Source organism: Lagopus leucura, unplaced genomic scaffold, assembly GCF_019238085.1.
Source record: "Lagopus leucura isolate 7727_CA_CO unplaced genomic scaffold, USGS_WTPT01 Super-Scaffold_100004, whole genome shotgun sequence".
NCBI lineage: Eukaryota > Metazoa > Chordata > Aves > Galliformes > Phasianidae > Lagopus > Lagopus leucura.
Window position 1 is genome coordinate 42,914,631 of NW_024962264.1, and position 6,485 is coordinate 42,921,115.

Genomic DNA, 6,485 nt, shown 5'->3' on the forward strand with positions numbered 1-6,485 from the left:
TTGAAATGAGTTGCGTGTTCTATAATAATAATAATTGTACTTTGTTTTTTTCTAGAGCTTTTGTTGAACACATTAGAACAAAATATATTAATTGCCTGATGATCTTGCTAACTTTTGCCTTTATCTGTGTAATCTAAATCCCAAAAAGCTATTTTTCAAAGAGAAAATAGCATACCAATATTTTTCCTGTAATATTCAGAGTATGATAAGAATTATTTGATTTATCATAATAGCTCTTCTGTGTTAATATCACTGTAAGTGTTCTCAGCCAAACTATGGTTTTATTTAAATGCAGGTAAACATAGAAGGAACCTTAATGATCTTGATGTCTTGTGCAGTTTCTGGAAAATTGAGAATGTTCTTCCAAACAAAGCTCAGGCGAATCATCAGCTCTGTGCCTCTGCCTTACAAAACATTGAATTCATGAATGTGGCTCTGAAAGCATCTTGGCCTACAATGTCAAGGCTTTTTTTTCCCCACAGAGATAGCTCTACAGGAATAGGCACTTGTGCTTCACCATCGAGTGTATATTTGTTAATTTGAGTATTTCTTCATTTTATGCTTACATCCTTACTAGTCTATGCTTTTAGACTGTTATGTTTGTTGTGTTTATGTACAGCATAACATTGTTAATGCTGTAACAATCGGATGCTAATTTTCATTTAGATCTGTAGGGAAAGAAAAAAACCCAACGAAAACAATGTCCAAAAAAACTCTACATGGAAAAGAACAGAAAATACCGTGCATGATCTGGCTCAGATTTACCAGAATTCAGTGAAGCTGAACAAAGAAGGGGAAGGAGAAATGTCTTCTGTTTGATTTGAAAAACAAACAAAAAGATTCTGTAGAGTGAAAGTACCTGAAGACTGGATCAGTATCTAAGCAAACTGCCAAGTCTCCAAGACCAGAATGTGGGCATGTGGCAGGAGCTGTAGTCTGCTTTAGTCTGCTTCTACAGTAAGTATCCTGTGAGTTAATGTATTTGTGAATCTATATCGTGTTGTGATAATTGGGAAAACTAGTAGAAGCAGGAATTTTACTGAATGTACTGAGAGATGTACATATAGCACAGCTGCACACCTATCGCTAGTGCTGCTCATTAGTTTTCAGGTAGCAGAGGCAGGGCAGTGGGAACGTTCTCAGTAAGAATCTGTGAAAAATGCAAGAATATAATGGAAAAATTAGCCAAAGATGGAAAACACTGCTGTCATAGGGAATGCCATCGCATTGCCTTGCCTACTTTTCATTAGGAGCTGCTGGGTTGGCATTGTTTGATGAGGATGGCTTCTAGGCACAAGGCGTATTTGTAGTGTGTGCAGGACAGTATGAGATTTTTTGACAGCTGGTCCTTTTCTTTTATCAAAAATTTTCTTTGAGTTTCAGACAAACGCACAAACAATCCTGCTACTAAGTTTCAAATTAGGTTTCAGTCCCTCCTGAAAAATCATCCTTTCTCCAGTTCTATTGCTTTACTATTGCAAATGACTCTCAAATGCTTTCTGAAATTTCATTAAAATGTGGGAGGAATTGTAAGGTTATTTTGTATCCTAGGTAAGACAAAAACTGTTATAGTGCATTAAAGGAACCTCCTTTGCCATCTGCGCAGTTTGACACTTCTGTGCAGTCTGATGCTTCATGTAGCTAATTTTTCTGCAGTGAAGTGTTTAAACAGTTGAGTTAAATTCTGTTCAATGCCTGAACTTCTATTCCATGTGATGTTATTTCTCCACCGTGTCCTTTTTAGATTGTGTAAGTCGGTTTATCAAAAAGGACAATGGAAAGACATTTTATACAGTGGATATTTGGTATGCAACAGTAGTCATATAGACTAAATGCTGCATAATTCAAATTATATGTTTAGTCACAGGATGTTTCTAATTGAGATGAACAGAATGCGATGTACTCACGTTGCTAAACAAGTGACAGACATAAACACTGTTCGAATTGCGAGAGAAGTATGAAAGATAGTGAGGTGGAATAATAATACAACACACCAATCCTTAACAGACAGATTGCCATAGTCATTGCCTGCCCCAAAGACTAGCTAAAGAGTGTGGAGGGTGAGGCAAGAATAACATTATTAAAGCTTTAACTTGGCTTATATTCTTTCATAGGGGATAGCACAGGCTTATACTTGATAGTAACAGATCCCACATGTTGTCCCTATGCAGAAGCACTACCATGTGTGGAAACGGTTTGTAGGCTTTTAGAAGAAGAAAAAGCCTGTATACTATTTCTCATATTTTCAGATAAAGCCTAGGAAATGTACTGTCTGTACTACAGGAGCAATGCTTGCACTGCAAAGGAACCAATAAACACAAAGAGAAAAGTGAAATGGTAGGATGGAAACAAGTAATTGAACGGCAATTTCCAGCTACTTATCAGTTTTAGGAAATGCCCAAACAGATTGATGAAATGTGAACAAAAACAGTACAAAATGGGTGATATTTATCTTGTCCAAAAGCTTACTGTGATTTTCCCTACTTCTTTTATTTTCCCCTTCAGATGAAGAGGTTTTGAAAGAATAAAATTATTGCTAACAGTGTGTTTAGGATCCCATAGGGACTTTTATGGGAACTAGAGGGCTATCTGAGATTTAGGGACTGGCATGGAAATTTGTGCTTCTATTTTTGATGATTTTCTGCTGTTTGGAAAAAAAAAATCCTCAAGGACTCAAAAGAAGTTAGTTCCACTGATTTCCCTTCCAAATATTCTCTAGGCAGTATTTATCCTACAGGTAGTTGTACAAATCTTTTTTCTCTCTTTGATCATTTTCTGGAACGTGTTTTTGCTATTGGTTTCTCTACAGGGTTTTGTTGCTGCTGTTGGTTTTGTTCTATCTCACCTCCTCATCCAGCACTACCAAGCAACATATTTGTCTACCATGTCTTGCTTGAAGTGAAATCTGCTACAATTTCCATTATCTATTTCTAATGTGAGTTGAGCAGTTTGTTATAACTATCCTGAAAATTCATCCACTGATCTCTTCAATCCACTGATTGTGAGATTTAGCTTTTGGTATGATTGTTATATTTGTTAGAAAATTGGATTTTTTTTTCCTTAGTGTTTCTATTTCATTTAATTCAAGCTCTCTCCATAAAGCTTCTGAAGTATAAGAACAATTGCTTCTGTTCCAAGGCTATTTACAATGGTTTGAAGGGCCTCCAGGGCATCGTACGGAGATTGCTGTAAATCCTCGCTTTTGTAGGAATCAGAAAATTTGCTATACTTCCCAAATAAAATAAAATCCCAGAACTTTGAGCTTAGACATCCTTTTTTTCACATAGTTTAGGTTTTCTGCTTGCCATGTAAATTTCAGACTTGGGGACCCCATTGAGTCCTTAGCATTTTTAGATCACAAGTTATTTCTAATAATCTCTTTTCATGTTTAATATTGATAAGACAGCTTATTGCTTATTTAATTTTTACGTTTGAAGGACTAAAGGGAAACAAAATTTCTGAAATGGTGATGAGGCAACATGGAATTATGGCAGTGTATGTACAACCCATTGTATGGCAAGAAAAGTGTATGCTTATTTGGCACAGCATTAAAAGACAGTGTTTTGCTGAGGTACACCTACACCTCAGTACCTACACATGGGTTTTTCATGGGCTAGGAGAATGTGATGCTTTACTACACTTGAAGTGAAAGCCACAGTGAAGTGGCTTAAGTAAATTTCATTAATCTCTTTTCACCTATATGAAGATGAAGTATGTCAGAATTCTTTACTGATTTTTTTTTTTTTCTTTCACTGTAATACTTCAAGCTAATGAGAAGCTAATGGAAAAGAATGTCAGCCTCTGCAATTGATTGATAAATAACACAGCATTTTACCACTACAAGATCATCAAAGTCTGTTCTCATGCTGAAAATAAAATCTTGGAGTATATTTGAATCAGGTCTTCAAAAAAAAAAAAAAAATTACAGAGAATATCACAGTGGTTGCATCAGGTGTGTTTTTTTCCTAAATGATGGGTGCTTTGGAGGTCACCTTGCTTAGTTAAAAGTTCTATAAATTTTTTTGTTTTTTTTTTTTTTAGACAAAACAAAAACTATTTGTTTGAGACAGAATCGAAAACTGGCTAGGGAGGGAAACAATTGTTTTCTGATGAATCATAATCTCTCAATACAGTATTTTACAGGAATTTATATATAGAGAAGAACAGTAGGGTGCTCCTTGAAATTATTGTGACAGCTGAAATCAAAACAGCAATAACTTTGAGCAACATATTTTTGCAAAATATTTCTTAATTTCAGAGCTATGTGAACATACTGAAACAGTGAAACAGTCTCATAACTTTTAATACGTAATCAGTGAACTGTTTTAAGTCAGTACATTTGGCACCTCCTTTCTTGTTTACAGAGAGATTACCTCTAATTAGAGACAGCTTAATTAAACAGCCTAATTATCATTAGGGTTTTGTCAAAGATTTGTATCGCACAGTTTTTATTGTGTGCTTATTATTGCCAAGTCATAAATTATTCCTTTTTCTTTTGTGATCCTAGGATTATGAACAAAACCACTGGAAATTTATATGAAAATAGAGGAGAAAAAAATGATTTTACACCTTTCCAATTACTCAGGTTAATGTTGTGCATTACAACGCAGACTGAGACAAGAACCATGCACTTCTAAATAAAAGGTTTTTCCTTTTAAATGATGATGATGTGCTGGTGGTGGTTTTGTCTAAGCCTGAAGTGAAAGGAAAAAGGTAATGACTTGTTTAAAAAATGCTGATCCTGACAGGAGGCTGTTATTTTATATGCTGATTTATAAAAACAATGAAGAGAATTGTCTTATTTCTTGTAACATGAAGTTGCCTACAGCACATTCATCTGATTTTTCTTAATGCTATCTGATACTCAGTATCAGTCACTGATCCACCCGGTTTGTACTGAGTGGTGAGTTTGCTGATGTTCAGAATAGGCAGCTGCTGCTGGTACAGGGGAAAAATGTTATGCAGGATATCGATCCTGTTTTATATTTGAACACAGAATTAAGTCGTTTTGTTTAAGCATGAATTACAAATGTTTACCTTGGAGCCCTGTGTAATTTTAATTAAAACACAAAGTCATGCCTTTGAACTTCTGTTGTGAGTTCTACCTCTGAGTAAAATTAAATCTCAAAATTACAATTCCTGTGAACAGCAGTTTGTTTTGCTCTGCTGCTAATCTTAACAAACACACTGTAGGTTAGTCCCCTTTATACTTCTGTCTGATCTTCTTAGAATTCATTCTGTGATCAGTTTTGGTCGTGTTTCAGCATCTAGCTAATTCTGACTAGCATTACAATCCAATACAATAAAAGCAGTTTAATCAGAAGTTGCAAATGAACCTTAACCAAATCTAGTATAATCAGCTATTTTGCTGACACTGCTTCAGCAGAAGGATTGTCAGGCACAGAATGAATTAGCTATATGTATGAATGGCTTTAGAACATGTTTGATAATGATTTAGAGGAGAATTTGCATGAACAGCTGTTAAAACTTTATTAAAAATATAAACCCTGTAGGATGCTTCTAGGGTCGAACAATCTTTGCTAAATTTAGTGGTGAAGAAGTCTGTCCTCAACTAATCCTTTCCACTTTCTCAGCTTATCATAAGAATAGTCTTGCATTGATTATGTATACAGTGGTTATAGGTTCTCACCATCATTATAGTTTTACAGTAAATCTAATCACTAGACTTCCATGGTTCAGCCCTTCATTACGTTTTTTTAAAGGGTTGACAAGTTTACTTTGTCATGGAGCATCTTCTCTTAATTAAAAACTGCTTAGCACTGATGATCCATTACAATAATCATATGTTTTATGATGTTTTGAGCCTGAGTTCATTTTATACAGCAGACTTGAAAGCCAAGAAATAGGATGTCAAGTGTTAAAGAAACCCAACAATCTAGAATGATAGGTTAGTTTGATAAGCAAAGGATAATGAGTCTGGGTAAAAAAAAAAATTGTCTCAAAGAATAAGAACAAGAAGATACCTCAGGTAGTAGGCTGTGAAAATAATTTCCTTTTCTTCTGTCAATCTAAAGAAATGAATACAAATTCCTTAGTAATATTTATGTTTTAGATAAGACTATTAATCCATCCACCTGGAGTTCTGAACTTGGGCTGCCAAAGTAAAATAACGAAAGGAAAATGCTGTGTGCAGATGAAATCTTGTTGCATTTATGCCAGAATTCCCAAGGTCTTTATTAAATCCGTGTGTAGGTTAACCTTATTGTATCAAGCTTAGCTAAATATATAGACAAGGATACCTTTCAGTCTTGTGTTCTCTCTGGAGTTGGCATAGAAAGGGAAGCAGAATGCAGAGGAACAGGCTACACTTGCTTATGTGAAACATTAATGAAAGTCAAAACAAATTGCGCCAAACTGTCCATTAAAATATTCATTGCCTCCTTCTGCCCCTGTCATTACTATTCCAAAAAGTTCATCATAAAGTCCCTGAAAATAGAATTTTAACATTGGCAGCATTTTAATGA

General features: G+C 35.0%; 1 long non-coding RNA gene across 1 annotated transcript; it reads left to right on the plus strand.

Moving 5' to 3' along the window:
- Positions 1 to 639: 639 nt before the first annotated feature.
- Positions 640 to 4,550, plus strand: LOC122179528. The gene is made up of 3 exons (XR_006178721.1): positions 640 to 957; positions 2,810 to 2,935; positions 4,508 to 4,550. It is a non-coding gene; the product is annotated as an uncharacterized LOC122179528 (long non-coding RNA).
- Positions 4,551 to 6,485: the final 1,935 nt, after the last annotated feature.